This window comes from Sus scrofa, chromosome 1 (assembly GCF_000003025.6).
Source record: "Sus scrofa isolate TJ Tabasco breed Duroc chromosome 1, Sscrofa11.1, whole genome shotgun sequence".
Lineage (NCBI taxonomy): Eukaryota > Metazoa > Chordata > Mammalia > Artiodactyla > Suidae > Sus > Sus scrofa.
Genome location: NC_010443.5, coordinates 215941020 through 215962794, shown reverse-complemented (window position 1 = coordinate 215962794; position 21775 = coordinate 215941020). Strand labels below are relative to the sequence as shown.

General features: G+C 38.4%; 1 protein-coding gene across 4 annotated transcripts in view; it reads left to right on the top strand.

Annotated features, from left to right (window-relative positions):
- The window catches only part of IL33 (interleukin 33), a 42115-nt gene continuing 41190 nt past the window's right edge, over window positions 20851–21775 (top strand). The window contains exon 1 of one of the 4 annotated variants that reach the window (XM_021073766.1): window positions 20851–20998. The gene's annotated coding sequence lies outside the window, so the exon portion shown is untranslated. 4 annotated transcript variants of the gene reach the window in all.

Sequence of the window (21775 nt, the reverse complement as noted above, 5' to 3'; positions counted from 1 at the left end):
GGGTTAAGGACCCAGTGTGGCCGTGAGCTGTGGTGTAGGTCACAGATGTGGCTTGGATTCCACGTTGCTGTGGCTCTGGTGTAGGCCGGTGGCTACAGGTCTGATTAGACCCCTACCCTGGGAATCTCCATATGCCACAGGAGCAGCCCTAGAAAAGGTAAAAAGACAAAAAAAAAAAAAAAAAAAAAAGCAAACAACCCAATAAAAAAATGGGCAGAAGACGTAAACAGACATTTCTCCAAAGAAGATATACAGATGACCAACAAGCACATGAAAAAATGCTCAACATCACTAATTATTAGAGAAATGCAAATCAAAACTACAATGACATACCACCTCACAGCAGTTAGAGTGGCCATTGTTAACAAGTCAACAAAAAACAAAGAATGTGGAGAAAAGAGAACCCTCCTTCACTGTTGGTAGGAATGTAAATTGGTACAACCACTATGGAAAACAGTGTAGAAATAACTTGGAAAACTAAATACAGAACCACATATGATCCACCAATTCCACTCCTGGGCTTATATCCAGACAAAACTAAATATAGAACTATCATATGAATCCAATCATCTGTCGATGGACATTTGGATTGTTTCCATGTCCTGGCTATTGTGAATAGGGCTGCAATGAACATGCAGGTGCATGTGTCTCTTTTAAGTAGAGTTTTGTCCGGATAGATGCCCAAGAGTGGGATTGCGGAGTCATATGGAAATTCTATGTATAGATTTCTAAGGTATCTCCACACTGTTCTCCATAGTGGCTGTACCAGTTTACATTCCCACCAGCAGTGCAGGAGGGTTCCCTTTTCTCCACATCCCCTCCAGCACTTGTTATTTGTGGATGTATTAGTGATGGCCATTCTGACTGGTGTGAGGTGATATCTCATGGTAGTTTTGATTTGCATTTCTCTTATAATCAGCGATGTTGAGCATTTTTTCATGTGTTTGCTGGCCATCTGTATATCTTCTTTGGAGAAATGTCTATTCAGGTCTTTTGCCCATTTTTCCATTGATTGATTGGCTTTTTTGCTGTTGGGTTGTATAAGTTGTTTATACATTCTAGAGATTAAGCCCTTGTCGGTTGCATCATTTGAAACTGTTTTCTCCCATTCTGTAAGTTGTCTTTTTGTTTTCTTTTGGGTTTCCTTTGCTGTGCAAAAGCTTTTCAGTTTGATGAGGTCCCATGGGTTTATTTTTGCTCTAATTTCCCTTGCTGTACAGTGGGAAAATAAAAAAAAAAAAAAAAAAAGAACTACCACATGATCCACCAATCCCACTCCTGGGCTTATATCCAGACAAAACTTTCACTGAAGAAGAAACATACACTGCAGCACTATTCACAATAGCCAAGACATGGAAAGAACCCAAAGTTCCATTGACAGATGAATGGATTAAGATGATGTGGTACATATATAGAATGGAATACTACTTGGCCATAAAAAGGACGAAATCATGTCATCTGAGCAACGTGGATGGAACTAGAGAGTCTCATAGTAACTGAAGCAAGTCAGAAAGATAAAGACAAACACCATATGATATCACTTATATGTGGAGTCTAAAATATGGCACATTTAATCTATCAACAAACAGAAACAGATCATGGACATGGAGGGCAGACTTGTGTTTACTGGGGCCGGGGGAGGGGGAAAGGGGGACTGATGAGGAATTTGAGATTGGTAGATGCAGACTGTTACATTTACAATGGATGGGTAATTGGGTCCTGGTTTATAGCACAGGAAACTGTAACTGTATCCAGTCTCTTGGGTAAGAACATGATGGAAAATGAAAAATAAAAAAGGGTGTGTATGGGTGGCTGAGTCACTTTGCTGTACAGCAGGAATTTAGGGAACACTGTAAATCAACTATATTTTAATAAAAATTTTAAAATGTAAAATAAAAAAACCCTACCAGACCCAGATGCCTTCTGTGGGATTCTACTAAACATTTAAGGAAGAAATAATACCAATTGTACAAAAACTTCCAGAAAATTGAAGAGGAGTACTGTCTAACTTACTCTATGAAGCCAGCATTATCTTGATCCCCAAACCAGGCAAAGACATAACGAGAAAAGAAAACTACAGACCAATATCCTTCATGAACAAAGACGCAAAAATTTTATTTTATTTTTTTAATTTTTTTGTCTTTTTGCCATTTCTTGGGCCGCTCCTGCAGCATATGGAGGTTCCCAGGCTAAGGGTCTAATCGGAGCTGTAGCTGCCATCCTACGCCAGAGCCACAGCAATGCTGGATCCGAGCCGCGTCTGCAACCTACACCACAGCTCATGGCAACGCAGGATCGTCAACCCACTGAGGAAGGGCAGGGACCGAACCCGCAACCTCATGGTTCCTAGTCGGATTCGTTAACTACTGCGCCACGACGGGAACTCCAATGCAAAAATTTTAAACAAGATATTAGCCAATTAAATCCAACAATACATAAAAAGGAAAATACATCATAACCAAGTGTTTTTTTCCAGGAATACAAGACTAGCTCAATTCAAAAATGAATGTAATTCATCACAGTACTCAAGAAGAAAAACTACACAATAATTTTAGTAGATGTAGAAAAAAAATTGACAAAATTCAACATCTAATACTAATTTTTTTTTTTTTTTTTTTTTTTTTTTTTTGGCCACCCTGTGGCATATGGAGCTCCTGGGCCAGGAATCAGATCTGAGCCACAGCCGAGAATTAAGTCACAGCTGCGGCAACGTGGGATCCTTAATGTCGGATCCTTAAATCCAATTCTCCATCTTCTTAGCATTTATACCGAAGACCAAGAAAAACAACCACATGATAGACCTCACTTAAAAAATAAGACTCCCCGAGTTCCCCTCGTGGCTCAGTGGTTAACGAACCTGACTAGGATCCATGAGGATGAATGTTCAATCCCTGGCCTCGCTCAGTGGATTTAGGATCTGGCATTTCTGTGAGCTGTGGTGTAGGTCACAGATGTGGCTTGGATCCCTCACTGCTGTGGCTGTGGCATATGCCAGCAGCTACAACTCTGATTTGACTCCTAGCCTGGGAACCTCCATATGCCACGAGTGCAGCCCTAAAAAGACAAAAGACAAAAATAAATAAATAAAATAAGACCCCCAAATGAAGTAGTCCTCAGGATTATTGAGCAATAATCGTATTATATTATATTCTGCTCTGTTATTAACATTAAATGGCTTTTCTACCTTCATCACACTCAGTTCATGACCTTTCTTTTTTTTTCTCTTGAAAAAAAAATAGAAGTATATAACTTTCATATCTTCCCATGCCCAAATATGCCTGCCTATTTTCATCTGTGCTATATACTGTTATCTTTTTCAAAATAATGGATATAATTTTAACTCCTCCATGCATGCATCAGATCCCATATCTTTGAGCCTGATGCAAATGCAATACTTGAAACAATCTCTCCCTTTAGATTTCAAGATACCACACTTTACTGGATTTCTTCTTACCTCATTCATGACTCCTTTTCATCTTAATTGTTGAATTCTCAAACCCTTTCAAATCCTTGTTGGAATATTTCAGGGGTGGATCTTCAGCTATCTAGTCTTCTCAGTCTATATTCCCCTTTATTATGAACTAAATTTGTATTTCCCCAAAATTATATGTTAAAGCCCTATCCCCCAATATGATGTTATATGGTGATGGGTCTTTGGATAATTTTAGTTAGATAAAGTCATGAGGGTGAAGCCATGGTCTGATAGTACTAGTGTCCTTATAAGGAGAAACATCAGAGAACCTGAGGCCAGGGATTGAACATTCATCCTCATGGATCCTAGTCAGGTTCGTTAACCACTGAGCCACGAGGGGAACTCGGGGAGTCTTATTTTTTAAGTGAGGTCTATCATGTGGTTGTTTTTCTTGGTCTTTGGTATAAATGCTAAGAAGATGGAGAATTGGATTTAAGGATCCGACATTAAGGATCCCACGTTGCCGCAGCTGTGACTTAATTCTTGGCTGTGGCTCAGATCTGATTCCTGGCCCAGGAGCTCCATATGCCACAGGGTGGCCAGGAGCTCCTGTCCTTCAGAGAGACATGACTTCTTGTCCTCTGGGCTTAATGTCTTTTGAATGCCCCTCCAAACCCATTCTCCCTGATATGTGACCATAGAGGCTAACTTTATGGACTGCTCCACTAGGCTCCACTGCCCTAGGGCTTCTGATGAGCTTTCAGTGGGTATTGCTGCATAGCCAACAACTTCGGAATATTAAAACAAATGTTTTTTAAAGTCTCATATTAAACAAGGACTTATATAAAAATCTGTCACCAAATACAGATTTACCCCTAAGGTTTCTTCTGAGATTTTTATGGTTTTATTTCTTACATTTAAGTCTTTGATCCATTTTTATGTATTTTGTATATCATGTGAGATAGCAGTCCAATTTCATTCTTTTCAATGTGGATATCCTGAAAAAGACTTTTCTTCCCCCATTGAAAGGCCCTGACATCCTTGTCAAAAATCATTTGAAGATATACACAAAGAATTATTTTTAGGCTCTCTATTCTACACCACTGTTCTATTTGTCTCTATGCTTATACCACACTATTTCGATTACTGTGGCTTTGTAGTAAGTTTTGAAATCAGAAATTGTGAGTCCTTCACTTTGCTATTCTTTTTCTAGATTGTTTTGACTATTCTGGGTCTCCTGCACTTCTATACAGTTTAGAATCAGTTTGTCATTTCTAGAAAGAAGCTAGCTATAATTCTGATAGGGATTGTGTAAAATCTATAGATCAATTTTGGGAATATGGCCATTTTAACAATATTAAGTCCTTTGATTTATAAACATGGAATATCTTTCCATTCATTTATGTCTTCTTGAATTTTTTCAATGTTTTGTTATTTTCAGTGTACAATTCTTCCACCTCCTTAGTCAAATTTATTCCTAAGGACATTATTCTTTTTGACACTATTGTAATGAAATTGTTTTCTTGATTTTATTTTTTGACTCACTGCAATTGTATAGAAATGAAGCTGACTTTTATGTGCTGATCTTATAACCCACAACTTTGATAAATTCATTTATTAGTTCTAGTCTTTGTGGATTCTTTGGGATTCTTCTACATATAAGATCATGTATCTACAAATAATTACAAAAATTTTTACTTCTTCCTTTGATAATTTTAATGTTTTATTTCTTTTTTTGCCTAATTGCACCATGTCTAGAACTTCCAGTAAAATGTTGAGCAGAAGTGGTGAAAGCAAGCATTCTTGTCTTTTTCTGATCTTAGGGGAAAAGCTTTCAGTTTTTAATAATTGAGTGTAATATTGTGGGTTTTTCATAAATGCCCTTAGTCATGCTGAGGAAGTTCCCTGCTATTCCTTGTGCTACTGAGTCCTCTATTTTTTTGAAGAGTTTTATAAGTACTGGTGTCAATTCTTCTTTAAATGATTGGCGAATTCATAGGCTTTTCTTTGTTGTTATAGGTCTGTTTAGATTTTCTATTTCTTCCTGAGGAAAATTTAACAATTTGCCTTTTTTTTTTTTTTTTTTTTTTTGTCTTTTTGCCATTTTCTTGGGCTGCACCTGCGGCATATGGAGGTTCCCAGGCTAGGGGTCGAATCGGAGCTGTAGCTGCCAGCCTACGCCAGAGCCACAGCAACGAGGGATCCGAGCTGTGTCTGCAACCTACACCACAGCTCATGGCAATGCCGGATCCTTAATCCACTAAGCAAGGCCAGGGATCGTACCTGCAACCTCATAGTTCCTAGTCGGATTTGTTAGCCACTGAGCTACGATGGGAACTCCCCTAATTTGCCTTTTTTTACAGGAATTTGTCCATTTTATCTAGGTTAATTTGTTGATATGTAATTATTTATAGTATTTTCTTATAATTTTTCTATAAGACAGTAATATATTCACTTTCATTTCTAATTTTAGCAATTTGAATCCCCTTTTTTCCTTAGTCAAGCTAGAGTTTTTCCAATTTTGTTTATCCTTTCAAAGAATCAATTTTTGGTTCCAGTGATTCTCTCTATTGCTTTCCTATTCTCTATTTAGTTTATTTAGCTCTCATCTTCATAATTCCCTTTCCTCTGCTACCTTGTAACCAGGCAGGACCCTATGGGGCCTTCTCAGGACATGCCTTTCTTCCATATCCTCTGCTTTAGGTATTTTTTGAAGTTCCTAGAGGATAGTATCTGATGCTTATTTCCTGAGTTTTTCAGATGCTAAAACAACCACCAAATTGAAGAAATTAACTACTTTTTATTTTTTTTGTCTTTTCTAGGGCCACTCCCACTGCATATGGAGGTTCCCAGGCTAGGGATCGAATCAGAGCTGTAGCCACCAGCCTACACCAGAGCCACAGCAATGCGGGATCTGAGCCGCCTCTGCAACCTACACCACAGCTCACGGCAACACCGGATCCTTAACCCACTGAGCAAGGGCAGGGACCGAACCCGCAACCTCATGGTTCCTAGTCAGATTCATTAACCACTGTGCCACGAAGGGAACTCCAAAATTAACTACTTCTTGATCATAAGCACTTAGCCCCAGATGGTCTGGCACCCAAAGACTGATTATCATTAACAAATCAGAGAATTTTGCAAGCGCTGATCACATATCCTGGCATGCTCTTCCTTCACCATGCCTTTAAAAATATTTTGCCAAAACCCTTCAGGGAGTTTGGGTGTTTTTGAGCATGAGCCACCCATTCCCTTTGCTTGGTGCTGCAGTAAAATCTTCTCTGCTCCAAACTCCAATGTTTTGGTGTATTTGACCTCATTGTGCATCAGACTCACAAACTTGCATTTGGTAACAGCTTTGAGTTTAATTTGCTCTTCTTTTTATAGTTCCTTAAGATTTCAAGTTAGATTATTGGTTTTGGGATCTTTTTTTTTTTCATTTTTTGAAGTGTGATAATTTCTGCTGTAAAACAAAGTGATTCAGAAGATGGGATTAAGATGGTGGAATAGAAGTACTGGAGCCCAACTTCTCTCCTAAAAACAACAAAATGCACAACTAAAGGCTGAGCAATCTTCAACCAAATGGAACAGAAACTTTCAAAAAGATATCCTACTCCAGAAGACAAAGAGGAGGCCACATCAAGAGGTAGGAGGGGTGATTTCATGATATAAACAACCCCATACCTCCTGGGTGGGAAGCCCCACAGACTGGAAACTAACTGGTTCACAGAGACTCAACTACAGGGGTGAGAGTTCTGAGCCCCACATCAAACTCCCATGTGTGGGGATCTGGCTCTGGGAGAAAGGGCCCCTGGAGCATGCGGCATTGATGGCCAGTGGGGCTTGTATGCAGGAGCTCCACAGAACTGGGGGAAATGGAGACCCCATTCTTAAAAGGCACACACAGACTTTCACATGCACTGGGTCCCAAGGCAAAGCAAAGTCTCCATAGGAATCTGGGGTCAAACCTGACTGCAGTTCTTGGAGGACCTCCTGGGAAAACAGGGGTTGAATGTGGCTTGTTGTGAGGGAAGGGCATTGGAAGCAAAGATCTCAGGAATATTCAACAGCATGCCTTTCTCTGGAGGTGGCCATTTTGGGAAAATCTGGCCCCAACCATGAGCCAGTGCTGAGAAGCCCCAGGGCAAACAACAATTCAGGTGGGATCACAGCTCTGCTCCTCAGTATACAGGCTGCCTAAAGACCCCTCAGGCACACAGCTGCCTCTAATCCCATCCAGAGACAAAGCCCCACCCATCAGAGGGTTTAGAATCCCTCCACCTACCAGTGGGCAGGCATGAGTCCCTCCCATCAGGAAGCCTGCAGCAAACCCTCTTGTACCAACTTCAGCCACAAGGGGGGCAGCCAGCAAAAGCAAGAGAGGCTACAACTCTATTATCTGCAAAAAGGTCACCACACCAAAAATCTATAAAAAATGAAAAGATAGAGAACTATAACTCAGATGAGGGAGAAAGAAAAAACCCCAGAAAATCAGCTGAGCGATGAGGAGATTCTCAGCCTCCGGGAAAAAGACTTTAGACTGTTGATGCTGAAGATGATGCAAGACATTAGACATAAACTGGAGGCAAAGATGGATAACTTACAGGAAACACTGAGCAAAGAAATACAAGATGTAAAGCTCTAGCAAGAAGAGATGCAAAATACAATAACTGAAATAAAAAATTCATTAGAAGCAGCCAACAGCAGAATACAGGAGGCAGAAGAATGAATAAGCAAGGTGGAGGACAGATTAGTGGAAATTACGGATGTGGAACAGAAAAGAGAAAAATGATTCAAAACAAATGAAGAGACTCTCAGGGAACACTGAGACAACGTTAAATGCATTAACATCCATATTATGTGGGGGTCAGAAGGAGAAGAGAGAGAGAAGGAGACAGAAAAAATATTCCAAGAGAGGAGTTCCCATCGTGGCGCAGTGCTTAACGAATCTGACTAGGAACCATGAGGTTGCAGGTTCAGTCCCTGCCCTTGCTCAGTGGGTTAACGATCCGGCGTTGCCATGAGCTGTGGTGTAGGTTGCAGACGTGGCTCTGATCCCGCGTTGCTGTGGCTCTGGCATAGGCCGTTGGCTACAGCTCCGATTGGACCCCTAGCCTGGGAACCTCCATATGACACGGAAGCGGCCCAAGAAATAGCAAAAAGACAACAACAACAAAAATATTCCAAGAGATAATAGCTGAAAACTTCCCTAATATTGGAAAGGAAGCACTCACTCAAATCCAGGAAGGGCAACAAGTACCATATAAAATAAACCCATGGAGGAATACACTGAGACATATTAATCAAACTGACCAAAACTGAAAAAAAAAATGATTCAATTATACACATATACACATCCATTCTCTTTAAGATTCTTTTCCCACAGAGATTATCACAGAATATTGGGTAGAATACTCTGTGCTATACAGGCAAGTCCCTGTTCGCCAATCATTCCATATATCTCATTTTCATATGCCAATCCCAAACACCTAGTCCACCCATCCTCTCTCAACCTATTCCCTTTAGTAACCATAAGTTTGTTTTCAAAGTCTGTGAGTCTGTTTCTATTCTGCAAATAAGATCATATGTGTCCTTTTTAAAGATTTCACATATAAGTGGTATCATATGATGTTTGTCTTTCACTAACTTCACTTAGTATTATAATTTCAAGGTCCATCCAAGTTGCTGCAAAAAGCATTATTTCATTCTTTTTATGGCTGAGTAATATTCCACTGTGTATATGTACCACATCTTCTTTATCCACTCCTCTGTTGATAGACATTTAGGTTACTTCCATGTTCTATTGTAAATATTGCATATATCTTTTTGAATTATGGCTTTCTCCACACATATGCCCAGCAGTAGGATTGCTGGATCATATGGTAGTTCTACTTTTAGTTTTTTGAACAACCTCCATACTGTTTTCCATAGTGGTTCCGTCAATTTACATTCTCACCAACAGTTTAAAAGGGTTCCCTTTTCTCTGCACTCCTACCAGCATTTATTTGTAGACTTTTTTGAGGATGGATTCTGGCTAGTGTAAAGTGGTACCTCCTAGTAGTTTTGATTTGCAATTCTCTAAAAATTAGAGTAATTAGTGATGTTGAATATCTTTTCATGTGTTTTTTGGCCATCTGTATTTCTTCTTTGGATAAATGTGTATTTTGATCTTCTGCCCATTTTTTTCTTCTCTATTCATGTAGGCATTTACAACTATAAATTTTCCTTTGAGCTGGAGTTCCTGTTGTGGCTCAGTGGTAATGAAACTGACTAGTATCCATGAGGATGTGGGTTAAATCCCTGGCCTCACTCAGTGGGTTAAGGATTTGGCATTGCAGTGAGCTGTGGTATAGGTCACAGACCCAGCTCTGGATCCCATGTTGCTGTGGTTGTGGTGTAGGCTGGCAGGTACCGCTTCTATTTGACCCCTAGCCTGGGAACTTTCATATGCCACAGGAGCAGCCCTAGAAAGACAAAAAGATTTTTTTTCCTTTGAGCACTGTGATTAGAGCTTGGGGGAAGCTACTTCAAAATATGTAAAGGCAGCATGTTGATTATTATAATCTAAAGTTACTTGACAAACAGCTACGAGACTATTCTGACCCTCCTAAGTTCCTCTGAAAGCAGGAAACAGTGCTCTTGTGGGATGATGTTCTCTCTATGCCAAGAAGGTGTAAGGCATACTTATTACTGGAGATAGGGAATTCAAGGCTGAGAGCTGTATACACAAACTGTGTTATTTCTTCATTAATTTACTACCCGAAGGAAAATTTGTCAAATCACAAATAATTTATTCTTTGTCTAAAAATGTCTATTAACAGCCTTCTTTAGTCAGTTAAGTCTCAAACCTATGGGGCCTCTATACAAATGAAATCATATTCCTATGATTTCCTTCTGTTAAGCTGCCTTATGTCAACTTGATTATTTGGCCAGTCAAAGGAACTTAGAAAGATATCCTAGAGGAAAAATTTTCCTCCCCTATAACAGTTTTCTCTGCATAAGTTTGCATATATTTCATTTTCATTCATTTCAAATTATTTTCTAATTTCACATCTAATTTCTTCTTTGACCCATTAGTTGCTTGTGTGTATTAACTTTTCCATATTTGTGAAGTTGCCAGTTTTCCTTCTGTTGTTACTTTTATTCCATTGTGCTCAGAGAAGAAATTTTAACTGATTTATTTATTTATTTATTTATTTATTTATTTATTGTCTTTTTGCCATTTCTTGGCTGCTCCTGAGGCATATGGAGATCCCCAGGCTAGGGGTCAAATCGAAGCTGTAGCCACTGGCCTACGCCAAAGCCACAGCATGGGATCCGAGCCACGTCTGCAAACTACACCACAGTTCATGGCAACGCAGGATCCCTAACCCACTGAGCAAGGCCAGGGATAGAACCTGCAACCTCATTGTTCCTTGTCGGATTCATTAACCACTGTGCCAAGACAGGAAGTCCTGATTTTTTTTTTAATTCATTAAAATTTGTTTTGTGGCCTAATATATGTCTCTACTGGAGAATGTTGCATGGAGACTTAGGAAAAAATGTATTCTGCTGCTGTTGGGTAGAGTGTTCTATAGCTATCTGTTAGGTCTAGTTGGTTTATAGTGTTATTCAAGCCCTATATTTCCTTCTTCATCTTCTGTCTGGTTTTTCTATTCATTATTGAAAGTGGGTATTGAAGTCTCCATCTACTACAGTTGAATTGTTTATTTCTCCGTGCAGTTCTGTCAGCTTTTGCTTTATATATTTTGGGGCTCTATAGTTTGGTGTGTATATGTTTATAATTATTAATTTTATTGATGGAGTGACCCTTTAATCAATATTATAATGCCTTTGTCTCCTGTAACAATTTTTGTCCTAAAGTCTATTTTGTTCGATAGTAGCACAGCAATACCAGTTCTCTTTTGGTTACTATTTGCATGGAATACATTTTACCATCCTTTTACTTTCAACCTATTTGTCTATTTGTGTCCTTGGGTCTAAAGTGAATCTCTTGTAGACAGAAGATAGTTGGATCATGGTCTTTTTTTTTTTTTTTTTGGCAGCATCATGGCACACAAAAGTTCCCAAGCCACAGAAGTGACAATACCAAATCCTTAACTATTAGGCTACCAGGGAACTCCATGAATGATGGTTTTTACTCATTCTGTGAGTCTCTGCCTTTGCATTGGAAAATCTAATCCATTTACATAAAGTAAATACTCATAAGTGCATACTTTTGCCATTTTGCTATTAGTTCTCAACATGTCATATCTTTTCTGTTCCCTACTTCCTTCATTACTGCCTTCTTTTTTTTATTTTCTTTCTAGTATACCACTTTGATTACCCTCTTATTTCTTATTCTATATATATTTGTTTTCTTCTTCATGGCTACCCTGAGGATCACAATAGAATCCTAACTTTATAATGATCAAGTTTGAATTAATACCAATTTATTTTCAATAATATACAAAATTCTTCTCCTTTACAATTCCATACTTTTGTTTTTTCACAGATTAAATATTTTTATATTGTGTCCATAAATATGATTTATAATTATTGTTTTATGCATTATTCTTTAAATTATATAGAAAAAAGAAGTTATAAATAAAAATGTAATAGTATTACATTTTATACTTTTATTACATTTTATACTTACTCTTGAAGCTACCTTTTAACATTGTTCTTTTTTTTTTTTCCTTTCATATGGCTTAAAGTTACCCTCTAGTGTCCTATCATTTCAGACTAAAAGGCTTATCTCAATATTTCTTGCAGGGCAGATCTACTAGTGACCAACTCTCTGTTTTTGTATATCTGGGAATATCTTAATTTCCTTTTCATTTTTGAAGGATGGTTTTGCCACACATAGAACTTTTGGTTGATGGTGTTTTTCTTTCAGCACTTTAGGTATGTCATACTACTGCCTTCTCATTTCCACGGTTTCTGAAGAGAAATTACTGAGGATACTTTACGCAAGATAAGAAACTTTTCGCTTATGGCTTTCAAAATTCCCTTGTCTTTAGCTTGTCAAAAGCTAAAGACAAGGGATCTCTGAGTTTATCCTGCTTAAATTTTGTTGAGTATTTTGGATATATGGATGCCTTTATTTCATCAAACATGTTTTTAATAATTTTTTAAAAAATATTTGGTCCTTTCCTCTCATTTATTTCCCTCTAGAACTTCTATTATGCATAGGTTGGCATGCTAGATGATGTCCTATAGGTCTCTTAATCTCTGTTCATTATTCGTCATTCTTTTCTCTTCCTGTTTCTCAGACTGGACAATCTCAATTGACCTAATCACTGATTCTTTTTAATACTCACATTTGCTATTGAACTCCTCTAGTGAATTTATCATTTTAGTTATTTTGCCTCTTTTTTTTTTCCAACTCCAGAATTTCTATTTGGCTCTTTTTATAATTTTTTCTCCTTATTGATAGTCTCTATTTTGGTGGCATATCATTCTCCTGGTTTCATTTATCTCTTTGAACATATTTAAGATAATTTAAAGTCTTTGTCTGGTTAAATCCCATGTCTGATTCTCCTCAAGGATGGTTTCTGTCAACTTTTTTTTATCCTATGAATGGGCCATATTTTATTGTTTCTTTCTGTAGCTCATAATTCGTTTAACACTCAACATGTTGAAAATTGTAAAGTAGTAATTCTGGAAATTCAATTCTTCCCAGTCCCAGGTTTGATGCTCCTACATGTTGTCGGTTGTTGTTGTCTGTTTAGTGAGCTTCTTAAAGTATTTTTTATGGTCTGTATTCTTTGTTGTGTGTGACCACCGAAGTCTGTGTTCCATTAGCTTAGCTTTCAGCCAGTGTTATCATAGTGATTTGCTTAAACAACTATAGTCAAAAATAGAAGAAAAAAATTACTCTTCCAGTTTTTGCAGATTGGTTCTGTGTTGAGGAATGCCTTCAGTGCTTAGCAAGGTGATTTATAAGTCTACCTTAGCCTTTGCTTCATGCTAGCATGGAGCCATAGGTGAAAGTATAGGGTCTTCTCAGGCCTCTTTTGAACATGTGGCTAGGCTTGGGTATAAGCATTGTCTTCCTGATTCCCTAGTATACATGAGAAGTTTGAGAAGCTCTTATTCTCCCATATTTCCTTTCTCAAGTTTCCTTTCTTTCCCAGGCCACAGACCAAACCCAAGCCATGGCCATAACAATGCCTGATCCTTAACCCATTAAGAATAACTCCTGCTTATTCTGTTTCATCCCTTGTGCCAGGATGCTGCAGACAACACCTTTGCTTTTGGTAAAAACTTCCCAGGAAGCAACGCCAGCCCTGGGAATGCTTCAAAGCAAATTATTTTTAAAAAAGGAAGGCCCTAGTATCAGTCCTGTAGTGAGACATGTCAGATCAAAACACACAACTACAATTCTTTGAGAATAAGATCCATCTTACTCCTTCTAGCACTAGCACCTGAACCAGGAGTACAGGCTGTCCAGTCTTCATAACTGCCATTGATTTGGGGGGGTGATGGATGGCAAATACCCAATTAAAAATGCCAAAACACTCTCTCACTGCAATGAACTATCTTTTCTCTTCATTGTTTTCCATGGTTGTTTTAAGTTTTTACTAGATTGAAGGGTAATATTAAACTGGATTTTAACAGTTTTCTCCAGCTTATTAGTTGTTTTTGTGAAGAGATGGAACCATGGAATTCCCTAAATTGCTGTATTAAGTGACATCAATTGAAATAGTTCTGTAACTTACATTAGAGACAAAAATATGTTTACATGTGTTTGAAAAGAGTATGTATTTCTCACTTTTAAACTGGTAGTCATATAGGCTCAAACACATTCTTCTTTTTTTTTTTTTTTTGTCTTTTTGCCTTTTTTAGGGCTGCATCCATGGCATGTGGAGGTTCCCAGGCTAGGGGTGTAATCAGAACTGCAGCCGCCGGCCTATCCCAGTGCCACAGCAACCCGGGATCCAAGCTGCATCTGCGACCTACACCACAGCTCACGGCAACACCAAATCCTTAATCCACTGAGCAAGGCCAGGGATCGAACCCACAACCTCATGGTTACTAGTCAGATTTACTAACCACTGCGCCACGATGGGAACTCCCTCAAACACATTCTTAAAAAAAAACTCTAGATTTGGAAAACACAGGCCAAACACTCTGCGACATAAACGACACCAACATCTTCTCAGATCCACCTATCAGAGTATTGACAACAAAAACAAAAATAAACAAATGGGACCTAATCAAACTGAAAAGTTTCTGCACAGCAAAGGAAACCCTAAACAACACGAAAAGACAACCCACAGAATGGGAGAAAATCTTTGCAAGTGAATCGATTGACAAGGGAGTCATCTCCAAAATTTATAAACACCCCCTACAGCTCCATACCAAACAAACAAACAGCCCCATCCAAAAATGGGCAGAAGATCTAAACAGACAGTTCTCCAAGGAAGACATACAGATGGCCAAAAAACCACATGAAAAGATGTTCCACATCACTCAGTATTAGAGAAGTGCAAATCAAAACCACTCTGAGGTACCACCTGACACCAGCCAGAATGGCCATCATCCAAAAGTCTACAAACAGTAAGTGCTGGAGAGGGTGTGGAGAAAAAGGAACCCTAGTACACTGTTGGTGGGATTGTAAGTTGGTGCAAGCACCGTGGAAAGCAGTATGGAGATTCCTCAGAAAACTAAAAATAGAACTACCATTTGATCCAGCAATCCCACTCCTGGGCATCTAAACAGAGAAAACCATGACTCGCAAAGATACATGTACTCCAATGTCCATTGCAGCACTGTTTGCAATAGCCAAGACATGGAAACAACCTAAATGTCCTTCTACAGAGGAGTGGATCCAGAAGATGTGGTACATGTACACAATGGAATATTACTCAGACATTAAAAGGAATGAAATAATGGCAATTTTAGCAACATGGATGGACCTAGAAATTATCATGCTAAGTGAAGTCAGCCATACAATGAGACACCAACATCAAATGCTTTCACTGACATGTGGAATCTGAAAAAAGGACAGACTGAACTTCTTTGCAGAACAGATGCTGACTCACAGACATTGAAAATCTTATGGTCTCTGGAGGAGACAGTTTGGGGGGTGAGGGGATGTGCCTGGGCTGTGGGATGGAAATCCTGTGAAATCAGATTGTTATGATCATTATACAACTACAGATGTGATAAATTCATTTGAGTAATAAAAAATTTAAAAAAAACTCTAGATTTTTCTTACTTCCTTTCCCCACGTTTTATGATTTTGATGTCCTTTTTTGTATCTTCATGTTTATCCTTTTGCTGTCCCTTGTGCTTATTGTCACTTTTACAAACAGTTTTTTTTTTTTAATTTACTTATTTATTTATTTATCAGCTTTTTTTAGTGCTGCACTTGCAGCATATGGAAGTTCCCAGACTAGGGGTTGAATCAGAGCTGCAGCTGCCAACCTATGCCACAGTCAGAGAAACAGGGAACCTGAGCTGTGTCTGTGACCTATACCACAGACCACAGCCATGCTGGATCCTTAACCCACTTAGAGAGGCCAGGGAGCAAAACTGCATCCTCATGGATTCAAGTCAGGTTCTTAACCCACTGAGTCACAATGTGAACTTCTTTTTTTCCCCTTTGAGATCTGTATACTGGCTTATTTATGTGATTACTTTCAGTTGTGATTTCCTCCATCATCTATCTTCTTGATTCTTTCCTAGTTAGAGGAGCCATTTCAGTATTTCTTTTACAACTGGTTTAGTATTGCTGTATTCTTTTATAGTTTTTGTTTGTTGGAGAAATTCTTTATCTCCTTCTATTTTAAATGATAATCTTTCTGGGGAGAGTATTCTAGGCTGCAAATTTTTCCCTTTCAGACCTTTGAGTATATCTTGCTACTCTCTTCTGGCCTGTAGTGTTTCTGTAGAGAAATCAGCCAATAGCCTTGCAGGGGTTCTCTTATAATTAATTCTTTGCTTTTCTCTTGCTGTTTAGAATCTTCTCCTGATCTTTAACTTTCGCCATTTTTACTATGTCTTGGTGTAGGTCTGTTTGGGTTCAACTTGTTTGGGGCCCTCCATTTCCTGTATCTGGATATCTGTTTCCTTTAGATTTGGAAAGTTTTCGGCCATAATTTCTTCAAGTATATTTTCAATCCCTCTTTCTTTTTCTTCTTCTGGAATCCCTATTATGTGTAGATTTGCCTACTTTATATTAACCCATAGATCTCTCACATTGCTTTCATATATTTTTTTTAAATTTGGGCTTCTGTCTGTTGTCCTGATTGGGTGATTTCCATTATTCTATCTTCCAAGTCACTAATTTGTTCCTCTGCATTATTCATTCTGCTCTTCAATATCTTTAATTCAGCTTGTGTCTCTGCGAATGAATTTTCTAACTTTTTTAGCTCCTTTGTATAGTTTTTAGCTCCTTATTAAAATAATCTGTGTTGCTGTTGATATCCATTTTTTATTCCTTCAGCATTTTCATTACCTCCTTTTTCAACTCAGTGTCTGTTAAGAGTGCAGAGGTCTGCTTCTTTTCTTTACTCCTCCTGTTCTTTACACTGGGAATGGTTCCTATGCTTCCTCATTTTGCTTATATATTTTTTCTTACTCTGTGAGTTTAGGGAAAACAATAATTAACAGTCTTGGAGGTCTATTTATTTGTGAGAACACACCTGGGTAGCTTGTGAGGGATTACTTTTTGTTTGTTTGTTGTTTGTTTTTAATGTTAGGGCTACTTTTGGTTTGGATACTTGTCTGTTTCCTCAGTGTGTGCAGGCTTTTATCTCCTTAATAGGGGGCATGAAGGTGTTTGCCCTTCCTGTGCTTCCAGGGAGGTGGGGGCAATGGGCAGTGCATGTAGGCAGGCAGCGGCTGGTTGATGGGGCTTGACAGTGGCAGAGACCCATGGGAGGTGGAGCCACAGGCTGCTTCTGGTTGCAGGGCCCTAGGCAATCTCAGTAACACTCAGAGAGGTGGTAGCAGCACCCAGAGCTCTTGACAGTGGCAACTGTGGGGTGTGTGCTTTCCCAGGGAGGTGAGGGAAACACGGTGCTCAGTTGCAGGGCTCTTTGCAGTGACCCCTGAGGTGACTGGAGCTGCCACTGATGCCTGGTCATAGGACCCTTAGTGGTGGTGGGCCATGCCCACCTCTGGAGTCCAAGATGGCTGTAGTGGTTTGCACCTGCCCAGCAGCTCACACAAGAGATGTCCTGTCCCCTGAGAGGCTGCATATACACAGAGAAAGAAGTTCCTGTGGTGGTCCCACCCTTCCTCCTCTCATGCTCCCTAACAATGGCTCCTTGCTTCTCCAGCAGGCCCAGGCCTCCTCTCGTGCTCCCTCGGCTGTGGCACTGTGCTTCCTAGTCACCAAAGGCTGTTTCCACACAGTCAGTCCCAGTCCTTTCCCCAGAACCGACCTCTGCAGCCTGAGTCTCAGTGCCCAGCCCCGCTCCTGGTTGCAGGGCCCTGGGCAGTGACAGTAACTGGAGTCTCAGCACACACCCCCACCCAAGTGTCACAGACTGTGGTAGGCTGGGCAGTGGTACCAATCATCTGTGCAGCTCTCTCTCTGCTTTGCCCTCCTCCAACCACCTGCTGCACTTTCCTCTGAGGCTGCAGATTCCTTTCCTCTTTCACAGCTCCCTCTCAGGTGTGCTGGTCCCATACTGATTCATTTTTTCTCTTCTCTCTCTTTTCTTTTTGCTCTACTCAGTTATGTCTCTTGCACTTTTTGGAAGTCTGAGGTCTTCTTCCAACATTCAATAGATGTTCTTTATGAACATTTAGATGGTATTTTTTTGATGTGTTTGTGGGAGAAGGTGAGCTCCATATCCTAATATTTCCCAATCTTGATCCCACTCCTTCACTCCTAAATAAAATGCAATTTACATTCCATTTGACCTACTTCATTGATTGTGTCATCCAAAATGTTTATATTCTTATATTTTTTCTACTTAACCATACTTGCTCAGATATATGTATTCAATCTCTCACTAGAATGATTAATATGTGTATTTCCCCTTGTAGTTCTGTTCATTTTTGTTTTATGTACTTTAGACTGTGACAGTTTTTGTTGATTTAGATGTATTTCTTCCCAGTAAATTGAATGTTTGCTCATATTCAGTAAACTTCTTTATCTTTAGGTATACTTTCTACCTAAAAGCATAACATGAATCAAGCAATATCAGCTTGATTACTATTTTCCAGCATATATTTTTTCTATCCTTTAATTTCAATTTATAGATTCTATATAAGTTTCTTAAAAATAGGATATAGACGGATATTTTCAAGTCTAATATTAGTTCTTTGGAGCATTTAATTCATGCAACAAAATTATTGACATATTTGGGTTAAATATACCCTGTTTTGTCTTTTGTCTTTGTCTTGCCTTTCATTATGTTTTGTTCTCTTTCCATTATTTATTTCTACTGTATAGACTATTTTTTCTCATTCTATTTTTCCTCCTCCCATAGTTTGGAAGTTAGTCATGCACCTGATACCTATTATTTTGAAAATCTTCCTGGAAAATATAATAGGCATGCTTAATGTATCTGAGCCTATAATTTAGCAATATTTTTACCCCCTTTCTAACAAATCCATGGTCTTAGAGAACTCCCATTCCTATCATCACCTCTCCAGATTTATGGGCTACTTTTGTCACATATTTAGTTCTAGCTTATTTTTCTTAATTTTAAAATAAATAATCATCATTTATAGTTAGTATCTGTTTACGATTACCTCCGTATTTATCATATTCTTTGCTTTTCAATTCCACTTGGAGCTCAGACCTACCATTTGGGGTCAGCTTCCTCTGCCTAAAGTATATCTTTTGCAATTTAATTTTTTAAAGTGTCTTGGTAGCAAAGTCTCAGTTTTAGCATTATTTATCTTTTTAGGAGCAAAGTAACTTCACCAGATATAGCATGTGTCTGTGGGTCAGGAAAATTTCAGATAGCCACCTTCCATCTATCCTGAAAGGAGGCAGATTTGGTATTTGAGAAGAAACAGGAGAGGAAAAAGAACTGTATAAGCCATAAAACCTAGCGTAACTATATCTCAGTGTTCACCTATTACTCTGACCTAATTATTAATAACACTGTTTTCAATCTCAAAAGTTTTATAGTTTTGATAATAAATTCTATGATCATTTGAATAAAGCCCAAATGACCTACAAGACTCCTGGCTTCTGAAGCCATGCTTTCATTTGCATTCAACTCAAATAGCTAGGGACTTTCACTCCCAATGAAATGTCGCCGTTAAGAATAACAAGGACAGATAAATCACCAAAAATGAACAAACAAAAGCATGCAAATGAAAATACATTTACATGTAAGAGAAAATTACTGAAGCATTGGGTATGAGGAATCAAGATTCCAAGAAGAGATAAGCTGAAGCTTTTCTCCTAGGGGCATTTGACAATTCCAATGCGTGCACCAGAAGGCTGGTAATGTTGATTTTGTCTGGGCAGAAGGACACTACTAGAACAGAGAAGTTGAAAAAGTCTTTGGTTATCTTAAGGGGCTGCAGAGACAAAATTGGAGGTTTGAAGTGCCAAAAACTCAGTGAAAAGAAAGGGCTGGGGAGAACTTGGCCTTACATACAAAGAGTTTTCTCAAGAAAATATTTGTCAGATTATGCAACTGCATGAGGCAGAGGCTTAAAACAAATTAGAAAGTCCCTTAAAAGCAGAGCTGAAGTTTTGGCAGTTTTTGTTTCATTTTGCAGTCTTACTCTACTGAGGAGATAACAGTTATAGGGCATGACTGCTAGAGGAAATTTTCCTAATTTAAAAAACTGATTAATCCAAAAGAAGGAAAGAAAGAAGATGAGGCATAACCAGGAGGATAAAATATAGAAAAATAAAGCAAGATAGTAAAAATAAATGCAAGTATTAGTAATTACAATAAATGTAAATATACTAAATAATTCAGTTCAAAGACAAATGATAGTCAAACTGGTTAGAAATTAAACAAAATAAAATCCAACTATATACAGCTTATAAGAGACACTGTTTATTTTGTACTAATGAAGAGTTCAGAGTTCAGAGTACATCATAAAGCCATACTATTATCCTTTGTAATCTCAGTATTTGCAAGAATTCTCAGGGTAGAATAGGATGACATTCCCTCTGTTGTTACCTGTCATCCATCTCTCCCACTTATTGCACACAGCTCAATACTCAATCAGCACAGATCATCTCAGCTTTCTGCCTGCTTGCCTTTATCTCAAATATGGAGACAGCCCTCCTCTTTCATTCTTCCCAGACACAATACTATGGTTTATAGCAGATAATTGCTCAAGTTTGGAGATAATGAAAGGGTTGCACTGTGAGATAATCCTGATGTGAGTTGCAAGTATAAAAACACAGAGCATAAAATCTATAATTGCTAGATTAATTTTAAGAAGGAAAGGAGGAGAAGGCAGAAAGCAGTAAATCTTAGCTGATAGAATTGTAACTATTTGCTCTTTACACGCTATTAAAAACCTGCTAAAATCACACCCACTCAGCTTTCCCTTCTACAGCAGTTTGGCTCTCTGCCAAACTTTGAGTAATAAAAAGAGCCTGCAACTCTCTGAACACAGAGCTACAGCTTTTCAGGGAAGAAAACAAAACCAGATCACAAGGTAAGAATGAAATCAACATTCTGATAGATTTTTAGTCAGTTCTTGTGAAGTAAGATCTTAAAAACCATGGAGAAATGCTTTTTATTTCTATAAAATAATTAGGTTGATTTATTATAATTGCCAATAGTAGTAAAAGATGAGTTGCTACTTAGAATTCCATTTGGCTTTCTTTCGAGTGATTTGTAAAATTACTAATAAATTGCTAAAATAAAGGGTAATAGTCTTTATAGTACATGTTCCCCTCCCCCACAACCAAGTTGATAATTCTACTTCCTACTCCTAATGCTTATCCAAGACAAACCTACTCACAATTGTTTACAAGTGGTTTTCAAGAAAGAGGGACAAATAAAGGAACCAAAAAGGAGCCCTCCTCTCAAAAACATCTGCTCAAAAATAAATCATTTGTGAAAAAAATAAGGAATTGACATTCTAAATGAGTAAATTCAAAAGCTCATTAGTTTTGATACTATTCATTTAGAATGAAAACTGTTTTTGTTCTCTTTATTTCTTTCTGTCTTGCACTTTTCTTTGCCTTATCTTTCCTCACATGAATACTTTCCTCCAGGCTATTTTAATAAAGAAATGGCTCAAAACCCTAAAGTATTGTAGCTGTACACAGGTTGATTCCAGAATATCTTTGGAGAGTTGAGAGTGGAGTATCCAGGACTAGGTGTGGCTAGATCTTAACTTTCACTCCCTCCTCAGCACTGTGTAAGCATTTGAATCATCTGTATATGTCACTGTATACATCTCTGTATGCCATCCTATGCTATTCCC